The 22,449-nt window shown below is 41.3% G+C and overlaps 1 pseudogene; it reads right to left on the reverse strand.

The window, feature by feature from the left end:
* Positions 1 to 2,546: 2,546 nt before the first annotated feature.
* Positions 2,547 to 2,700, reverse strand: LOC124771035 (annotated as a pseudogene).
* Between the last annotated feature and the right edge of the window lie 19,749 nt (positions 2,701 to 22,449).

Consider the following 22,449-nt stretch of genomic DNA (forward strand, 5'->3'; position numbering starts at 1 on the left):
ATACTGGTACCAAACATTAGTATTAACGCGATGAAGGCATTTCTGAAAATGTACCTTTGGAGCACAGCATTGTTTGGTGGTGAAACATGGACTGTGGGAAATCCGGAACAAAAGAGAATCGAAGCATTTGAAATGTGGCGCTATAGAAGGATGTTGAAAATTAGATGGACTGATAAGATAATGAATGAACAGGTTCTCTGCAGAATCGGCGAGGAAACATGGACAAGAAAAAAAGACAGAGTGGTAGGTCACGTGTTAAGATATCAAGGAATAACTTCAGTGGTTCTGGAGGGAGGCGTAGATGGTAAAAATTGTAGGGGAAGACGAAGACTGGAATACATACAACAAATAATTGACCACGTTGGGTGCAGCAGAGGAATTCATAGTGAGACTTGTAAAACTGGTCAGATGACTGATGACACAAAAGACTACCTCTCGAGAGCAACTTACAACACGTGGACTAGTCTAGTGACCAGCTAAATAGTTGGAAAAACTCCATCAGTGGAGCAGCACATCAGTACATCTTCTTCGAATTATAGGTGATACAAAAATAACATCACTTGCCCTTGAGAGCAGCAAGAGCGGGAGCGACCACAAAAGGGGCAAGCGAATGACACATGAGCTCATTTCAGATAGTGCTGCTTGTGTCTATAATAACTACCTCTTCAACTATCACCAGTGCATATTCTGACGTAGAGCAGACTGTAGACATGTTTTACAGGGGGTAGGGAAAAACATGAAAACACCAAGAACACAACACATTACCATGCCTAATACGGCGTGGGAAAAACCGTTGTCATTCAAAACAGTCGTATCAGAATGGATAAAAACAGGCTCTGCACGGTTTCCAGGGCACTCTTATACCACTCTTCCTGAGAATAGTGGTAACTTCAAGTAACAATGATGGAGGTAGGTAGTATGGAGAACCCTCCTCTCCAAAGTAGACCACAACGACTGAATAATATTGAGATGTGATGATTGTCGTGGCCAGGGGAGAAGAGTCAGTTCATGGTCGTGCTCGCAAAAACAGTCCTTGTCGTCTTGGAACGCAGCATCACTACCGCTGAACAAGCATTTTACCGTGAGGTGGACTTGATCAGCCAAAATGGTGACATAATACTTGGCAGTAATGCGACCTTGCAAAGTACCGAGGGTAAACAGAATACCGCATCAGCTACCTTGGTTACGGGAGCACTCATTTTACAAGCACCAGCCGTTTGCCCACATTCGAATACACAGAGCTCCGACATAACGCATTCACACCTACAAAGAACAATGTTTTGACCACGACGGACATTAGCAATGTGTTTAGGACGTTGTACAGGTGTCATTCGAGGTCAAATACAACAGCGCAACTTTCCGGCTTGGTTAGCACCTGTATTTATGTTAAAGTATGCATTTCTCGCAGTGTTTCCATATTTTTGTCCAACACCTGTAGGCAGCAATAATGTGCACAAAGAATACGAAATTAAAATGACCCGAGGTTGGTTGCAGATGGTTTAGTAAAGCTCGCAACGTTTGAAGATCAACTGAATATTGTAGCTAAGTCAAAAATGTTTTCCGGGACGTACTTCTGCACATTCATTTTCTATCTCTGTCTGTTGGTGTTTATCCTGTCATATAAGATCCACTGTCTTCGTGATTTGGTATATTTATTTTATTGTTTGCTCCGTGGCCGTACGCCCTTCCTGTCGCCACGGTCATTAGTCAACCAAAGGAGAGAAGTCGTTTGAACCTCCTGTCTGTGAATCTCGTAAACTTAGTTTTGCACGTTACCTTGTTTTCTGAGGCGCAGGCTTGGGGACCAGCCCAGCATTTGCGTAAATGAGCGTGAAAAACCGCCTACAAACTACATTACTCATCCTAGCCGCTGTAATGGCCCACGGTCGTTAGACAGATTCGGATCTGGCTCACGTCCCTGTCTTGCAAGTTAGTTCACTGCTCATTAAGTTTACGAGCAGAACTGTTCTACGAACTTAGTGTTTTGTAACATTTACGAATCACGGAGAGGTGTTACTCTGTTCTCATCCGTCGGAAGGACACCAAACAAGCCGGCCGCGGTGGTCTAGCGGTTCAGGCGCTCAGTCCGGAACCGCGCGACTGCTACGGTCGCAGGTTCGAATCCTGCCTCGGGCATGGATGTGTGTGATGTCCGTAGGTTAGTTAGGTTTAAGTAGTTCTAAGTTCTAGGGGACTGATGACCACAGAAGTTAAGTCCCATAGTGCTCAGAGCCATTTGAACCATTTGGACACCAAACAATGTTCTATGAACTTATAACACTAGTATTCGGGGAAATCGAGTTACCTATTCTTCTGCCTCAGTTACCTGACACAGGGACCTTGATAATAAAAGGGATTCGGGTGCATTCCGAGGCATATAGATTTTCTCATCGCACTGTAAGGAATTGGAATAGGATAGCATGACTAACAAGCAGACCACAGGGCCATCTGATTTTTTGTAATTTTTTTATATTTATTGTAAGTGAAGTTCAGAACTTAAATAACAATAAATTAAAGCATTCGGTTCAGTTCTCAAAAATTCTCGCCAATGACGGGCCAACCCGCGACAGAGATGGAGCAAGTCCTTAGCAATCTGTCATGAGCCAAAAAATGAGTTTGGTATTCTGCCCTTGAGATGCAAGACGTATCAGATATTAAGCTAATAAGAACAGATACTACACTTCGAGCGTATTCGCCTGTCCCTCAAGTAAGGATAATTTTTTTTTTTTTGGACAAACAGCGCGGCTCTGTGATGGAATGCTCGCCTGAGTTCTGGACTCGATTCCTGGCCAGAGCAAATTTTTAAAGAAAGTAGGAAGCTCTACCAGTATTTCTGTGAAGTGTAAAATCCATAAAGACGGGAAAAGATCAGTAGCGCTCCAGACTGCTAATCGCTCAGTCGCTGGTTCGAGTCCCGTTGTGATCATCATTTTTTCCTTTTCTTGTTCAGTTCGAATACTGGCGTCTCTGAAATTCATCAAGTTAACACATATGTAAATGGCATTTTTATGAAAATGTACCTCTTCTTATTTCTATTTACATATTGAACACAAAAACCCAATTACCGATGGAAATTGAAAATTCTTAATTAGTGGTCTTTTACAAAAGATTGTCAATAAAATTTGTTAAAATTAAAAAATACAAATTAGCTCTTTTCGTTCTTATCTATTTTTACGTTTCACGGTAATGTTTGTAGAACAAGCATATTTGTTTAAAAATTCGCACCGACTGGGGATCGAAGCTAAGACGCCTGCATGGCGGACTAGCACTCCACCACAGAGGGGCGCTGCCTGTCGAAACAAATCGACCATCGAAACTGGTAACAGAGACAGGGAATAGTGTGGCATGTTCTGGATGCCTTGTCCGAAAATGACCTTGAGCAGATAGAGAACCAACTCGTGAGGGTAAAATCTTACACCTCCTGGCAACAACCTGACCTGAACTTTACGAATCAATTAACGTAGAGGAAGGTAACAGTAATCATAAGGTTGTGACAGCATCTATGACGACGGGTCCTACAAGGAATGTTAAGAAAAGTTGGAAGATATATTTGGTCAACAAGGGTGACGGGATACAAATTTCAGAAATCTCAGCAGTAAGCATCAAATATTCGGTGATAAGGACGAAGATGTGGAGAACAAATGGAAAAAAAATTCAAATGCATCGTTCAATATGCCCTAGACAAGTATGTTCCGAGTAAGGATTTAAGGGACAGTTTAATAGCCGTGTTAGAAAAGAGCTACGTAACAAAAAGTACTTCATCTCAGAATCAAGAGTACTAAAAACCTAGCTGACAAACAAACTTTGAACGAAGCAAGAATGAGCTTAAGGAGAGCAATGAGAGAAGCGTTCAATGAATTCGAATGTAAGACGCTTTGAACCGACCTGAGTAAAAACCCTAAGAGATTTCGGTCGTATGTAAAATCAGTAAGTGGGTCAAAATCATCTATTAATTCTCTCAGCGACCACACCGGCACCGAAACGGAAGATAACAGAGAAAAGGCCCAAATACTGAATTCGGTCTTCCGAAGTTGTTTCATCGCGGAAGATCGTAACACTGTCCCTCCTTTCAATCGTCGTGCGGACGTCGAAGTGGCAGATATTGAGAGAACTGAAAAGCAGTTACAATCGCTTAGTAGAGGAAAGGCTTCAGGACCAGATGAGATACCTATAAGAGTCTATAAAGATTATGGAAAGAACTTGCTCCCTTCTAGCAGTAATTTATCGCAGTTCGCTTGAGCAACTAAAGGTACCTAACGACTTGAGAAAAGCGTAGGTCACTCCTGTTTTTAAGAAGGACCGTAAGACAGATCCACACAATTATAGACCTATATTGTTTACGTCCATCTGTTTTAGAGTTATGGAACATGTTTTATGCTCAAGAATTATGACGTTCTTGGAAAATGAAAAGCTCCTCTATAAAAACCAACATGGATTCCGCAAACAGAGACCCTGCGAAACTCAGCTCGCTCTGCTCCTCCATGAGATCCACTCCGCAGTGGACAACGGCGCTCAAGCTGATGCCGTGTTCCTTGATTTCAGTAAGGCATTTTTCACCGTCCTGCATTGCCGTTTAATGAAAAAAATACGAGCTTACGGAGTATCGGAGAAGACCTGCGATTGGATTCAAGACTTTCTTGCAGATAGAACTCAGCACGTCGCTCTTAACGGAACTAAAGCGACAGATGTAAAGGTAATATCCGGAGTACCACAGGGAAGTGTGATAGGACCGTTGGTGTTCACAATGTATGTAAATGATCTAGCAGAAGGCGTCTGCTGCCCTTTAAGTCTATTCGTGGATGGTGTAGTTTATACCAAAGTAACAACGCACGAAAATAGTAAGGCTTTGCAGAACGACCTGCAGAGAATTGATGAATGGTGCAGACTCTGGGAGTTGATCCTGAACGTAAATAAATGTTGCATATTGAGCACACGTAAGGAAAGAAATCCACTACTGTACAGCTACACTACTGATGAAAAACATCTGGAGACAGCGTCTGCCGTAAAATATCTAGGTGGAGTTATGCAGAGTGACCTTAACTGGAATGACCAAATAAAACAGATAGTGGGAAAAGCAGACACAAGACTTTGATTCATCGGAAGAATCTTGAGGAAATGTAACTCATCCATGAAAGAAGTAGCTTATAAGGCGCTTGTTTCTCCAGTTCTTGAGTATTGTTCATCAATCTGGGATCCCTACCGGGTAGGACTGATAGAGGAGATAGAGAAGATCCAACGAAGAGCGACGCGTTTCGTCACGGGATATTTTAGCTGGCGAGAGAGCGTTACGGAGATTCTAAACAAACTCCGCTGGCAGGCGTTACAAGAGAGACGTTGTGTATCACGGAGAGATTTACTACAGAAATTTCGGGACATCACTTTTCAGGAGAAGTCAGACAACATATTACGTTCCCCCACATACATCTCGCGTATTGACCACGAGGAGAAAATTCGAGAAATTAGAGGCAATACAGAGGCTTACCGACAGTAATTCTTCCCACGCACTATTCGCGAGTGGGTTGAAGCGATCAGATAGTGGTACCGAAAGTACCCTCCGCCACACACCATTAGGTGGCTTGCGGAGTATGACGTAGATGTGGATGTAAGGTAGTAAAAACGTTCAGAAAACTTCAAAGTCGATTTTCTAGAGAATTTTTGGAAGTTGCATTGAGCTACTGTTGGTAACTGACACCTGGGTTCTGAACTTCACGTTTCATAAATATAAATAAGTACAAAAATCCGATTGCTGCGTGGTCTCCTAGTAAGATCGGTATGACGTATCCGCCACCGTGTACTTTGGAGTGTACAAAGCTAACTCCTCGCCAGTCCTAAGGGTTGTCTACCGGCCGCCGTGTCATTCTCTTCCTTGCGGTGCCATGCGGATGCGTTATGGAGTTGCATGTTGTCAGCACACCTCTCTCTCGATCGTTTTGCAGACTTTCCCAACCGTGGAGCCGCCACTACACGGTCGAGTAGCTCCTCAGGTGGCATCACGAGGTTCAGTGCATACCGCACTAGACCTCCCACCAAGCAAAACTCCTGGGCAATACCGGCAATCTAACCAGGGTCCTCCACATGGCAGACATCGACGCTTACCACACAGTTCCAGAAGATGAATCGAAGGGCGTATCATAATCAACAACGAAAAACAAGGATGAAAGTAAAGGACGACAGAAGCTAAAACGATGCAGCAAACATGGGTGTTCATAGAGCCGTTTGTGGGATAAGTGCGAATGTGTAGTTTCGAATTGCTAGTGTCATTACAGATGTCTTTTGAACGTAAGCTTTTAGATTAAGCTCCAGTCTAATGTTCAAATTTCAACAGCTTACCATAACAAGAAATACCACTTTAGCGCCGGCCGAAGTGGCCGAGAAGTTCTAGGCGCTTCAGTCTGGAACCGCGCAACCGCTACGGTCGCAGGTTCGAATCTTGCCTCGGGCATGGATGTCAGTGATATCCTTAAGTTAGTTAGGTTTAAGTAGTTCTAAGTTCTAGGGGACTGACGACCTCCGATGCTAAGTCCCATAGTGCTCAAAGCCATTTGAGCCATTTCAACCACTTTAGCAAATTAACTGTTACAATTTACGTTATTTACGTTACACTCCTTTCAGTTAAAGTAGGTGTTCCGCGTATCGTGTTTGGATTTGGATGCAATACTACGCTCGTCTCTACAGTGCCATACGAATTCTTTCAAAAACACCCTCCCGCCAGGTCAACTCGTGAAGTCTGGCAAGACTATACAATTTGTTGTTTCTGTTCTTCAATCATGTTAGTGGGAGTACTGTGCACTTCACTTCCGAAAGTACCCCGAACAGAAAAGTCCAGACGAGGGTAGTCAGGTGCTCTCGCAGACCAATTTACACGCTTTCCTTGACCTATTCTCCTCGAAACGTATTGGTGCGTAAGATGCCGTTATGGAAGAGCTTGCGGGAAATTTGAGCCCAATTAGATAGGGTCTTAATCTAATAGTCTGTATTTTAAACCAAGTTTTACTAACTAGAACGTTATTTCATACTTTAAGTCAGTGGCTGCTTATAATCACAGATTCGCGATTATCTCGCAGTCGACTCTTTTGTGGATCCAAATTTACTGGAATGTGTTTTTTCTTCTATCACTGTATACTTCCAATGATGTCAGTTTTCGGTATTAATATTTTATACCCAGTATCTGTACATATACAGACGTATATACAGTTACAGAGAGAGAGAGAGGGAGAGAGAGAGAGAGATTGCTTATCTACATTACAAAACCTCTAAAATGGTCGGCTTTACAATTATTGATATATTTGAAACGTTATCACAATCTAATGATTAAGACGTATAATCTTATGTTAAAAGTTTACCAAAATAAGACAATCATTAAAGCTAGAAACTGTGCATCGATCTTGAGGCAGTGTAATTTACAGCGTGCAAATTACCCACACTGTTTTATCCAGTATTTTAGAATGGGATCGCTTAGCGACTTCCAACAAAATTTACACGTAATTTCAAATCATTTTCGAAACTTTTTTTCACTGACACCTGTCACAAAACCAACATATAAAGGGATTATGACTTCTTTGGTTGGCCGATTTTTGTTTTGACTTTTTCATTAGTCTATGAGTGAATAATCCAGGAATAATAAAACCAATGTCATTAGCGTTTTATATTTTCCTCCATAAGGATTTTACTTGCTTTATGTCATATATTTGACATTAACATATGATACTAACTCATTCATAAAGTAAGAAGACGTTTGAAACTGTTTTATACGTGGGAATTCATTTCTTTAAAGAGTCATGGGGGAGGGAGGCGGAAGGAAGGGGTTATAGGTCTTTATATATTTTGTCTTCGTAGAACCGTACTGATGCTCATATCGATATAACTTCAAAGAAAAAGTGATCTAATGTTTATTGTCAGTGAAACTTGTTTGTTCATTACAATATTAGTCGTTTGCGATAATAAACAAACGACGTTAGCTGTATATGAAGTATCCGCTTACGACACGATCACATAAATATGTAATCATCTCAATAAATACGCCCGCGTGATGTGTCTACGATGTATGAATTGGTGAGTCATTAGTACTTTATCTTCACCATAGCTTATTAATTTCGCGTATTTCAATGTGTCAGACAATGTTGATGCAGCCCTGTCGTTCACCACATAATTCAATGTACCTTTTCTTTTTAATTGCTGTTAGAAAAAGTAAGATGCGCGTCCGTTCCAGACATTGCCTTCACGCTGAGTCATTCTGATCACATCCACGCTTGCTGACAGCGGCATTTATAAGTTATTCTCTACTAATAGGTAACAGTAGTGGGCGAAAACCTATCAGATAAGAAACATTAATCTGAAGTTACGGAGACGCAGTGTTTCGGCTGCCGCTGTAATTGTCCGACAATAGTAAATCGATGAAGTGAGGTAGAACCCCAAAAATTAATTCGTGTAATAAGGAGGAAACGACGCAAAAGGAAACTCACATTTCGAAAGGGTCGTGTCACATGTTTTAAAAGGGTCTAGCATTACTGACATTTTTGGCAATTCGGTGCACATTTTTTTTTCTTTCCAGGCTGTCTTCTGGATTGTCGCCGATTAACTACATATGCAGAGGCAAGAATATTTCCCAATCGAAATAATTAGTTGTAATAGACCTGTAGACATGTATACGTAAAAGTTTTGACTAGCGTCGCCTTCAGGAATTTTTCTCAATTATCATTGTTATCCATGCGGCACCTGGCGTCAAACTGTATCGTACAAGCTCTCAGGAGTTCCAAGGCCACGTCACTAAGTGAAAAAATTTTCGGATACGAGCTTTACCACATGACACAGTGCAACGGAAGCTACAGTTTACGAAACGACTGTATGGGCTAAGTTATTTGCTACTCGCGCGTTATCACAAACTATCACAACCGCAACATAACCGCAACCGCAACTGAGTCGTGTCCAGCAGTTCACCGAGATACTGCCTCTGAGACTCATTGTTTCAGCAATCAGTTGTTCACTTATTGACAGAGCCAAAATAATAGATACCTTGTGGATATTCGGAGAAACAAACAGATGTCTAAAGAACCAGGATGAATATTATGACGGTGGAAAATAAGATTGGCAGTCTTCTTCTCAAATTAGAGCTTTGCTAACACAGGGCTGAAGTGTAGGCTGTTTCATTGTTCCCAGAACTGAAAAATTTGTTCTACGGAAGCAACTGAAAACGTTCATTGAGAGATAAAATATGTCACGACGTCGCCAGAAATACATTAATTAGCGACAATTTTCCTGATTGGATCGAAGATTTTCACATAGTAAAATGAGAGCCATAGAAAAATTTCTTGGACTTCAAAATCACAATAAAGTGAAAACATGTTTTGCTGAAACAGAACATATTATACAGTGCTGTTGTAAAAAGCCTTAAGAATACTGTGTCAAAACTTACGGATGATTAAGTGGACATTTGGCTATGGTAGCAACGAAAAGAAATGCCACAAGCGATTGAATCTGGAGCAAAGCCTATGACGTGCATAGGCTGAAACCGAACAGAACACACAGAGTGATTCAAAGTCTTTGCGTCTAACGTCTAGTGGCGGTAGACCACATCATGGGGAACAGCTTATGTTAGAGACGAAATGTTCACAGTCGCTTCCCACGGACACTAGGCGTCACGTATTTGTTATTTTATTTTTTTTTTTTTTTTACACGTCAAGTTCAGAAGGGCCACATTGAGGAGCAGATCTCCAAGGTCATGGAACGCGTCAGAACATGAAATTACAACATAAAAGTAATAACAGATAAAAATAAATGTTCATGAACCTGAAAAAATTCAGTCCATAAATTTAAGTAAACGCAATCAACAACACAATAAGAATCAGCTTAATTTTTCAAGGAACTCCTCGACAGAATAGAAGGAGTAACCCATAAGGAAACTCTTCAGTTTCGATTTGAAAAGGCGTGGATTACAGCTAAGATTTTTGAATTCTAGTGGTAGCTTATTGAAAATGGATGCAGCAGTATTCTGAACACCGTTTTGCACAAGAGTTAAGGAAGACCGATCCAAATGCAAGTTTGATTTGTGCCGAATATTAACCGAGTGAAAGCTGCTTATTCTTGGGAATAAGTTAATATTGGTAACAAGAAATGACAATAAGGAATATATATATTGAGAGGCCAATGTCAAAATACGCAGACTCGTGAACAGAGGTCGACAAGAGGTACGTGATCTTACACCACTTATTGCCCGAATCGCCCGTTTCTGAGCCAAAAATATCCTTTTAGAATGGGAAGAGTTACCCCAAAATATAATACCATACGACATAAGCGAATGAAAATAAGCAAAGTAGACTAATTTTGGTGTCGAACAATCACTCACTTCTGATACCGTTCGAATAGTAAAAATGTCAGTATTAAGTTTTTGAATAAGATCCTGAACGTGAGCTTTCCACGACAGCTTACTATCTATCTGAACACCTAGAAATTTGAACTGTTCAGTTTCACTAATCATATGCCCGTTAAGGGATGAGCAGCTTTTTTAGAACTATCAGGGTCTACTGATTAGGTGTGCTCCATACTTCCCATCCCTGTGAACTGACAGTGATTTTCAACAGGAAAACCTTGAGAGTGAATGCCTCAAAGACTAGGAAGATGTTTTAGAAGCGAACCAAGAACTTTAATTGGCTCGGCCTACCGCCTTTCATGTGAAAAAAATTACTAAATTATAGGCAAATCACACTGCAGGCATACGCCGCAGAATGCCTACCCTGCTGCCTCTCAGGTGCACAACTAATCCCAAAGGATGCCTGGCGTCGCCGGGAAGTACCAGCGAACATTTTGTCTCCAAAAAAGCTATTTCCTGTGACGTGTTCTGCACCCCTAAAGGTTTGATGAAAGGATTTTGAAACACTCTGTATAGAAGACCGCTAGAAATATCAGGACCATTTCTTAACTTTCTAAAACAACAATGAAAGAAAAATGTTTCTGATACAAACCCTTGCATAATTTCTCAAAATGTTTGTCTTTAAAAAACTGCACAGTCTTACATAGTTTTAAACAAATTCTGGAAACACGAATTAACTCCCACCCCTATTGTTTATAGATTCAAAATCCCCTGTATAAAACGTCATATCTCCAAAACTATGTGTCGTACAGTGACATATGTGGATACTGTTTGCAAAATGTTTTGTGAATAGAGTTAGCACTAAAAATTTATAAATTGAAACGTCCTGCTTAGTGCTGCATTTTTACTGCATGAAGAACGAAAATGTGCCTAAGAGATAAATATGTTCGGTGTCATCATTTTGTGGGGTGGTGTCAAGCATAAAAGCTTCTTAAAAATTTTAAATTATGAGTAAAGTTTGCTGGGTGTCGCTAGGATCTCTCATTCTCAAATATTGGTTGGATGTAATCTGGGTAATTTGCATGCTGAGAGTTAATCTGCCTCAAGACACACTGTCTGTAAGTGCAGCACCCATACCTGACTTATTGTTAAGCCTCTGAGATCGCAGTGAGCTGTTACGATAGCATTTTCAGTTTTTAAAATCCGGAGAATAACTGTATGACCTACTGAAAATCAAATTTTCGATGCCCAAAGAAGCCGTCAGATAGGCATCCTGCAACTGGGACAGAGCCCCGGGTTGGCCGTTTAGTAATATACGAGGGTTGTCCAGAAAGTAAGTTCCGACTGGTCGCGAAATGGAAACCATAGTGAAAACCAGGAACGTTTTATTTGCAACAGTTAGGCACACCTTCCACCTATTTCTCTACATAGTCGCCGCTCCAACATCGAGTGTTGTGATAATGTTGTATCAACTTTCCAATATCCTCGTCATAGAAAGCAGCCGCCTGTGCTTTCGGCCAGTTATCAGCACTGGTCTGCAGCTCGTTGTCTGTGGAAAAATTTTGTCTTCATAGCCAGCGGTTCTTGTGAGCGGAGATGAGACTCAAGGGGAGCCAATTGCGGACTGTGTTGTGAGTGATCAAACACTGCAGTGTCCGGCCGAGAATTGGAATGAAGGATCTGCTTGATAGTTGTGTTATGTGGGCTGCATGATACAGGCGAAATCTCTAACCAAGCCCTCATACTTGGCGGAAGACGCAATTCCCTACTCATCTTTACGTGCTCACTGTTCACTCAGAACTGAAAAGAGCGACGCGACACGATCGACGGGCATACTAGAGACACTGCCCGACACATCCGTGCAAAGCTTTACTGGATTTTCCCAGTGGTTTCCATTTCACGACCGATCGGAAATTACTTTCTGGACAACCATCGCATAACAGGTTTTTTCCACTCTGATGCTGGTACCTCAAAAACATGGCCTTGAAAACATTCGACAGCTTCATGAAGTGATTAAAATTGTTGTCCACGCGCATTTTGTTTGATATACTGGAGCAAACAGATGTCATTAGTCGACAAATCGGGGGAATGCAGAAATAAGACGTTAACCAGCTGCTTTTTCTCTGCGAAGTAACCCATCGTTTGACTTGCTGTGTGACAGCTGGCCTTGTTATGATAATAAGTGATGCGACGTTTTCTGTTGTTTCTCGGGCCGGCAAGTGTGGCCGAACGGTTCTAGGCGCTTCATTCTGGAACCGCGCAACCGCTACGGTCGCAGGTTCGAATCCTGCCTCGGGCATAGATGTGTGTGATGTCCTTAGGTTAGTTAGGTTTACGTAGTTCTGAGTTCTAGGGGACTGATGACCTCAGTTGTTAAGTCCCACAGTGCTCAGAGCCATTTGAACCATTTGTTGTTTTTCGTGATTTCATCGATGACTCGTTGCAAGGAAATTGTTGTCGAGCAGAAGCTTTTCTTAGTTACATGCACATGCAAATTTGAATGTACTGTAGTCTCTAATATAGCTAAGGATAGCTCTTTCTCACAGGAGGTCACATGCAAAACCTGTTGAATCACGTTGGGCACAGCTATGGTGTCTTTCGGGAATAACAACCGATTTTGGTCGACACTCACGAAATTCGACGCTAACGGAAGCTCTACTAAAATGAAATTCTGAACACCATTTGTAAACTGGCTTTTCTAAAGCTGGTCGGTTGCCAAATGGTGAATTAGACGATCCTAGGCCATTGTTTTTGATCAGGCATTTGCGAAAATCATAAAAGATCATGGTAAAAAATTTTCACATGCAATTTCCATTTTTTTACATCCGTTTCTTTATATTTTCTTTTGGCCATTTCCTTCTGTGTGGACATTACACTCTCGATAAATTTGGGGAAAAACATAATTCCATCGAGCTGTATTTTAAATGTGGTGCTTGATTCGGCAACGTTAATTTCGGACGACCCATTTTCAGCTGCATCTATTAACTAACACTCCATAATGAAACGAATTTCTGAAAAGCTCGCTGTAAACACGCTGCTCTGCCAATTTCTGAGCTACTGTTCGTTTAAGAATAAGAAACGACAAGTTCTAAAATGATGGTCATATTTCAATGCAATTACTTGCTTGGCAGATTGTCCATAGAACAACCATCAGGCTATTTGTCTACCGTTCCACTCTCGAACAGGGTGCCGGAAAAATTAATGCTTAAATTTTTCCATGTGAGATATGTTTTGTCTTATTTTATGACGATGATAATTTCTGCCTATGTAGGTGGGCGCCTACAAAATATTTTAGCATTCGGAGGAAAAAGTGGGAGATTGAAATTTCCTGAAACGATCTCACAACTACGGAAAACGCATTTCTTTTAATTATTACCGTCCCAAGTTGCGTTTGATATCCATGACACTCTTTCCCTTAATTAGTTATGATACGAAACGAGCTGTCCTCCTTTGAACTTTTTTCTATATCCTGCGTCAGTCCTATATGATACGGATCGCATGCCGCGCAGCAATTGGGACAAGTGTAGTCTAGGCAGTAGGGACGTCTTCAGCTGTCATATGCGGTCAGGATTAAGACCAGAAATTTTATGTAATTAGCCGGCCGCGGTGGTCTAGCGGTTCTAGCCGCGCAGTCCGGAACCGCGCGGCTGCTGCGGTCGCAGGTTCGAATCCTGCCTCGGGCATGGATGTGTGTGATGTCCTTAGGTTAGTTAGGTTTAAGTAGTTCTAAGTTCTAGGGGACTGATGACCATAGATGTTAAGTCCCATAGTGCTCAGAGCCATTTGAACCATTTTTGAAGTCTCTTTACTAGACCCGCTACCGTAGCACAGCTGTCGGTTTTTCCCCCACAATCTATGTGGTCGTTCCACCTTAAGTTGCTCGAACTGTATTCCCTAGGTATTTAGTTGAACTGACAGCCTTTAGGTTGGTGCGAATCGTCGTGTAACCGAAATTTAACTGTTTCCTTTTAATAGTCATGTTGATGACCTGACACTTCTCATTATTTAGAGTAGATTTCCCTTTTGGCACTATACAAATATCCCGTTTATATCATTTTGCAATTGGTTTTTTTCTTCTGATGACTTTGCTAGACGGCAAATGGCAGCATCATCCGGAAACAATCTAAGAGGAATGCTCAGGTTGTGTCCTAAATCGTTTATATACAGGGTGTTTCAAAACGAACATTTATTACGTTAAACGTACAATTGTAAATAATACCCCAAATGAAAGATGAACTCAAACAGTTTTGTTTGTATAACTGTGCGCAATGGGAAGAGTATGGAATGACAAAAAGTGACTGAAAAACGTGTTGAACGAGTGCGAATCTTTCACGCTTAGCCCCAAGAAATATTCCTGCGGAAAGTTTATGGGCCTTTCTTTCTCGGTGAATCGGCTGTAACTGACTTTGTTACCGTGATGTGCTACAGCTCTGGTCCGTGCCTCAATGGGAAGAAGCTGAACAACACATCTTTATTTGGGAGTAAGATGGTGGGCCACCTCACTGGTATAACTCAGTACGCGACTGTTCAAACCATGTTGTTTCCGACCGGTGAGTTGGGCGCAAGACACCGGTTGACACAGCATTTTATGCATGACCTCCACGTTCACACACGATCTGACGCGATCATGTGTACGTGCCTCCGATACCAGCTGATCTGCCCGACTTAAGAAACAGTGTTACTGCAACAGTTACTCCTGACACATTGATCAAGGTTTCGGAACAGCTAGCCTATCGACTCGATGTGTGATCGGTGTTCACACTCAATAACTGTAAGAAAGCCGGCCGGAGTGGCCGTGCGTTTCTGGGCGCTACAGTCTGGAGCCGAGCGACCGCTACGGTCGCAGGTTCGAATCCTGGCTTGGGCATGGATGTGTGTGATGTCCTTAGGTTAGTTAGGTTTAATTAGTTCTAAGTTCTAGGCGACTGATGACCTCAGAAGTTAAGTCGCATAGTGCTCAGAGCCATTTGAACTGTAAGAAAAACTGTTTGTGTTCCTCTTTCATTTGTATTATTTATAATTGTAAGGTGAATGCAATGTGTCCTTCAAAGCCTTAAAACCCGTATATTCATTTTGAAACAGCAGAGGGCCTATAACATTTCCTTGGAGGACGCCAAATATCACTTCCGTTTAGCTCAGTGTCTTCCCGTCAGTTACTACGAATGGTGACCTTTGTGACAGGAAACCATGAATCCAATTGCATGACTGAGACGATGCTCTATAGACACGCAATTTGATTACAATTCGCTTGTGAAGAATGGCGCCAAAAGCCTTCTAAAAATTTAGGAATACGGAATAAATCTGAGATTGTCTGCTTGAGATCGCCTGTTGATAGAACTCATTATTTCATTTGAATAAAGAGACAGTTGCGTTTCATAAGAACGATATTTTCGCAATGCGTACTGACCACTTGGCAGTAAATCTTCGGACACAATAAATGTCCCAAATTCCTACCGCAAATCGCCGTCACTGATATGGATCTGTAATTAAAACTTGAAAGGCAATCCCTGTAAGCAGAACTGACTGCCTGACTCTCTAATTTTCAGCTACCATAAAAAAATCTATAAATACATCGTAGTTTTATTTGCTCGAATATTAACAAAACATTATGCATCATTCCAGAATTAGATTTTCACTCTGCAGCGGAGTGTGCGCTGATATGAAACTTCCTGGCAGGTTAAAACTGTGTGTCGGACCGAGAATCGAACTCTGGACCTTTGCCTTTCGTGGACAAGTGCTCAACCATCTGAGATACCCAAGGACGACTCACACGTCGTCCTCAAAGCTTTACGTGCCAGTACCTCGTCTCCTACCTTCCAACCTTTACAGAAGCTCTCCTGCGAACCTTGCAGAGCTAGCACTCCTGAAAGAAAGGATATTGCGGAGCCACAGCCTGGGGGATGTTTCCAGAATGAGATTGTCACTCTGCAGCGGAGTGTGCGCTGATACGAAACTTCCTGGCACATTAAAACTGTGTGTCGGCCCGAGACACGAACTCGGGACCTTTGCCTTTTGCGGTAGTTATTGTGCATCATTAGTCATTTTCAAAAATGAGTGTCAACTTTTGTTGCTATTAATCTAAAGTTTAGGTAGGTGCTGAACTTTGTTTGGGGTATTAGCCGTCATCTGCTTTCGTTGTAGGGTAACGGTCGTACAAAGATTGAGAACCACTACACTGGACATTACAACTCAAATTAAAGGCCGGTTAACTATCGTAAAGATATACACAGCAGGAGCCATCGGCGTGTGTGCTGGAACAGTGGACTTACCGATCTGCCGGGGACTTCGGCCCTGTTGTAGTCGTGGACGGAGGACATGCCTGCTGCTGCAGCTGCCGCTGATGCTGCTACTGCTGCTGCCGGCGCCTCTACACCGCAGCACCTACTGCTGGGTCGCCGACCCGTCCGGCTCCCTCTTTGGCGGAAATCCCGGCTGGCGGCGGCATCTCTGCTCAGTCTCGGAGACTACTGTGGTGCCGCGCGGTCAAGGTGGTAGCGGCGCGCATGCGGCGTCTACAGCGTCAAAACAGTACGGCGCTTGTTTTGTTTATTTACTTCTTTTATTGGGGCTTCGGATGATAACTCACTTCAAGCCAAGGTTGTAAGAATCAAAACATTTTGCATTTAACTGCGATAATGCTTAACCATCTTAACTGAATCTTCAGTCGCTTCTCGGTAGAACAGTTTCGCTCAAGAAACTCTGTGCACGTCTTATATAACAATTTCATTGGATCGCTAAAATCAGCTGATCGCAGTCAAGTACGAATTACGTCACACAGTCTTCATTTTTTATAGCCTTAACTAGTACAGACGAATGGAAAAAGTGGTAGAAGTCGACCTTGGGGAAGATCGGTTCGAATTTAGTAGTAATGTTGGAACACGTGAGGCAATACTGAATCTACGAATTATCTTACAAGACAGTTAAGGAAAGGCAAACCTACGTTTCTAGCGTTTGTAGACATAGAGAAAGCTTTTTACAATGTTGACTGGAATACCCTGTTTCAAATCAAATTCTAAGCCGGCCGATGTGTCCGTGCGGTTCTAGGCGCTTCAATCCGGAATCGCGCTGCTGCTACGGTCGCAGGTTCGAATCCTGCCTCGGGCATGGATGTGTGTGATGTTCTTAGGTTTGTTAGATTTAAATAGTACTAAGACTAGGGGACTCATGACCTCAGATGTTAAGTCCTATAGTGCTCAGAGCCATATTTTTCAAATTCTGAAGGTGGCACGGGTGAAATACAGGGAGCGAAAGGCTATTTACAATTCGTACAGAAACCAGATAGCAGTTACAAGAGGCGAGGGACATGAAAGGGAAAGCAGTGGTTGGGAAGGGAGTGAGACAGTTCTGTTGCCTACCTCCGATGTTATTCAATCTGTATGTCGAGTAACCAGTAAAGGATACAAAAGAAAAATTTGGAGTAGGAATTAAAATCCAGGGAGAAAAATAAAAACTTTGAGTTTCGCCGACGACATTGTAATTCTGTCACAGACAACCAAGGACCTGGAAGAGCAGTTGAACGGAAGGGACAGTGTCTTGAAAGGAGGATATAAGATGAACATCAACAAAAGCACAAATAGGATAATGAAATGTAGTCGAATTAAATCAGGTGATGCCAAGGGAATTAGATTTGGATACGAGACACTTAAAGTAATAGATGAGTTTTGCTACTTTGGGAGCAAAATAGCTGATGATGGACGAAGTAGAGAGGATATAAAATGTAGACTGGCAATGGCAAGGAAAGCGTTTCTGAAGAAGAGAAATTTGTTAACATCGAGTATAGATTTAAGTGTCAGGAAGTCGTTTCTGAAAGTATTTGTATGGAGTGTAGCCATGTATGGAAGTGAAACATGGACGATAGATAGTTTAGACAAGAAGAGAATAGAAGCTTTCGCAATGTAATGCTATAGAAGAATGCTGAAGATTAGATGAGTATATCACGTAACTAATGAGGAGGTACTGAATAGAATTGGGGAGAAGAGGATTTTTTGGCACAACCTCACAAGAAGAAGGGATCGGTTGGTAGGACACGTTCTTAGGCATCAAGGGATCATCAATTTAGCTTTGGAGCAAAGCACGGAGGATAAATCGTAGAGGGAGATGAAAGCATGAATACACTAAGCAGATTCAGAAGGATGTAGGTTGCAGTAGTTATTCAGAGATGAAGAAGCTTGCACCGGATAGAGTAGCATGGAGAGCTTCATCAAACCAGTTTCTGGACTGAACCACAACAACAAGCCAGTACCTTCACGGGGCATGTTATTTTTTGTATTCGGCAATGACAGTGATAGATGGTGGCCGGATGCCCTTCCTGTAGCCACTCCTTCTCTCTTGGTTCGGAATTTGTGTATCGCATCTGTCTGCGTCCACTATGACAAATTTTATAGAAGCCATTTATTTTCATAAATTATTTAATTTTACACTTATTCTTGAGACCTTACGGTTATATCAGCTATCATCAACCGGAAGAAAAATTATAACAACTGTTGGATTAAAAAGGCATATTTCTCATAGAAGACACATTCGTAACTAGATGTAACAATGACAAAACATGGAGTGCAAAATGACCATATTTTGGCAACTCCTTGAAAAAAAAAAAAAAAAAAAAAACGGGTAATTGGCATGTAGACTACTGACAGTTCAGTCAGTGTTGATATGACAAAGGCGGTTAAGGCAACGTTCTAGACAGGTGGAGCACCCGGGTTTGAGTCCCCGTCTGGTACATACTTTCAACTCGCATCATTCATTAACTTCAATGCCCTAATGCGAACCCCGCAGCAAAAATTTCGCTGACTATTAACTTCATAACTATAAATGAACATAATATACAGCAGTTTTTAACTTCGTGAGCAACAGCTCGAAATATTTAAAAAACATCATAGTTCGCTGCTAAGAGCAATTAATAAATACTTCACTGTTTCACTGCTTATAATAATTTTGTATGTTTGTTACATTTCATAACATTTAATTTTTATATTTTACTACTTGACAACAATGACTCATGTGTTTTACGTTTATTGACACCACATGCTTAATACGCCATGTTAGCTGTTTTAAATATCTTGTGACACCTGACGATGATCTGTAGACTGGAACTGGTCGTAATAGGGAGTTGTGTACTATAAATGCTTGGCGGCGAACTACGATGCAAAAAATGTGAGTATTCTGTAATATTATTTCACTTCATTAATCGATTTTCAGCTTACAAGGCCACAATTAGACTTTAACTGACTGTATTTAGCATTGAAATTCGCCAACAGGCGTGCATTCGTGATGTTATTTTATTTTATTTTTACTAGCAGTTTCGGCATTCCATTATACCATCTTCAGGCTGCACATTCATCAGTCAAAAATAAACCAAACTGACACACTGAGCCATACGTTCCTGGATATCGTGAATTCTAAATCGTATCCCAAGTGCTTCCTTCGACTTCCTTCGAAGACCTGATTGCATGTCCACAATGGATCAACAGTGACTTAACTGTCATCGTCAAAGAGGATTCGACCCGTGTTCGATTCCCGGTGTTACCAGGGATTTTTCCTCGGCGGGAGGATTCGACAGGGATGCACTCAGCCACGTGATGCCAACTGAGGAGCTGCCTGATTGAAAGGTAGCGGTTCCAAGGTCGGAGCGGTGACAACGGCCGGGAGTTCGTTGTGTTGACGTCAAACCCCTCCATACCGCATCCGATGATGAATGACTGAGGACGACAGGGTGACCGGTCGACTAACGCACGGTCTTCGGGGCCTGACGCCGGGGTTTCCGTTTTCACCATTGAATTTGCAAATTAAAAAACTGTGCAAGCACACAATTTTGTTGCAAAATATTGAAACTAGGCTTATTGCAAATATAGACTGCCGTGCACTAAGAGACGGTTGTGGTTGCGCTTTCTCCGCGCATCCTTCGCTGGAATTCTTTCCTTCTAGTGAATTAACTTCTTTCCAGAGATCCGTCTTCAATATCCACACTTTATCTCACTGTTCAACTTTCATGAAACAGAAGAAATCCAAATAGATTAATAAAAGTAAATAACAATCACAATGGTAGACGCTATTTAATGAAATACTTTTGCAAAATATTACAATTTTGAACATGGCCGATAATGCAGCAACCGTAGACGAAATTTTTACGATCGTAACACAGTATAATTATTTCGAATTCAATGGACAGCTGTACCAACAACCTGATGGTCTTGCTATGGGTAATCCTAGCAGACATTTTTATCAACTCTCTAGAAGAGACATTTTTCAAAAAATTTTCCATTACCACCTTAGGAATTGTTTCATATTCTATGTACGTCTATAACGGAACCAACGATGGCATTAACCACCTGTTCTAGATCTTTAACATACTACATGAAAAAATCACCTTCACATGTGAACTTGAAAACAGCTCCCGTCAGTTAAATTATTTAGACTTAACTTTGAAAATAGTGAATGACAAAATCTCTTTCAATATTTTTCGTAAAGATTCTTTTTCTGACCAAATTGTGCCAGCCTGTTCCACACACCCACGATCTCACAAAAAGGCATTTTTTCACTCTGCTGTTCATAGAGCAATCTCTACCCCTTTGTCCTCTGAAAATTTAAAAACCGAATTGAATCTAATTAAAACCATTGCAGTTAATAATGGTTACGAACCAAATATAGTAGATGATGTCTTCAGACAGAAAACCAATAACAGAATTACCACGCTTGGGACCACTATTGACGAGCCTAGCGATTTGAAGAAATACTTCTCTTTACCGTATGTAGGGCCAATAACCTACAGATTGCAACGTCTTTTTAAAAATAAATATGGCTGCAACATAGTTTTCTCTACCAACAACTCTCTCAAAAATAATCTTATCCATAATTTAAAACCAAGACGGTCGCCTCTGCAAAACTCAGGCGTTTATAAAATCACCTGTGACACTTGCTCGACTTATTATATAGGACAGACTGGACGAGCTTTTTCGATTAGATATAGAGAGCATCTATTAGGGAAATAAGGTACGAACGTACATAATTCGTCATTCGCTGACCACCTTCTTATCACCGGACACAAACCTAAAGATGTTCATGATATTAGTATCTTACATACGGAAAAGAAAGGCTTCAATCTTGATATTCTTGAACAGTTGGAAATTTTCAAACATATTTCCCGTAACAACCATTTAATCCTCAATGAGCAATTACAATTACGTGATAAAAATTTCTTTGATGGTGTAAAGCCCTTGCTTAAAATCACTTAACGCGGAATATTGCTATTATGCTTCCCGTACTGTAGCCTTAAATATTGTTCTCTCTCTCCCTGTTTTACAGTATAATATTTTGTTCAACTTTCGTTCTGTTACATACTATCTGACATAATGTCATCAGCACATTACGCGCACTCCTGTTCCAATGCTTCTGACAGCTGTTGTCACTGTAAATTACAAGCATTCAATACTAGATGGCGCGACACAAGGTGGCGACTTGCTAACATCGACGGCGCGCGCGCCTCTCAGTCTGATGCTGCTTACAGTGCCGGCCGCACACGCGAACCTTAGCGGCGCGTCTTAATCAAGTTGTGCATTCCTAGGAAAATTTTATAATGTACAAATATATTTTTATCTTTAACGTGAGCACTGTTGCTCTAAACCATTTCATAACTATTTACTCTATGTAAGTATGCTTTCTTTGTCTACTGTACCGTAGCAGTGAGCTATGATGTAATTTTATTACGTATGTTTAATTTAATAATTTTTATATTATTCCAAAACTCTGTTATACGTAATGAAAAAATTTTTTACTTCTGATGAAGGTTGCCTTAGAGCAGTTGAAACCTAGGTAAAGTTGAAAATTTTTTACCTGTGCAACCGAAGAACTGTATTTTCGAGTAATATTATAAATTTCCAAAATATGAATAATTCGAATATCACAAGTAACCCGGCATTTGTCAGCAGCTGTGCGTCCTCGCTCATACCTCGCAGCGTCTGTCCTCGTGCTTCATGTTTATGACGACATATCTCCTGAACGATCTGTCACACAATGATATAATATTGTAGGTACATTCAGCGACATATATGGATAATGTCTACGAAATTTATTGAGAACAGAGTTAGTAATAAAGAAGTAATAAATTTAAACGTCATGCTTGATGCGGCAGTTTATGACTTCATGTT

Source organism: Schistocerca piceifrons, unplaced genomic scaffold (genome assembly GCF_021461385.2).
Source record: "Schistocerca piceifrons isolate TAMUIC-IGC-003096 unplaced genomic scaffold, iqSchPice1.1 HiC_scaffold_866, whole genome shotgun sequence".
NCBI classification, from domain to species: domain Eukaryota; kingdom Metazoa; phylum Arthropoda; class Insecta; order Orthoptera; family Acrididae; genus Schistocerca; species Schistocerca piceifrons.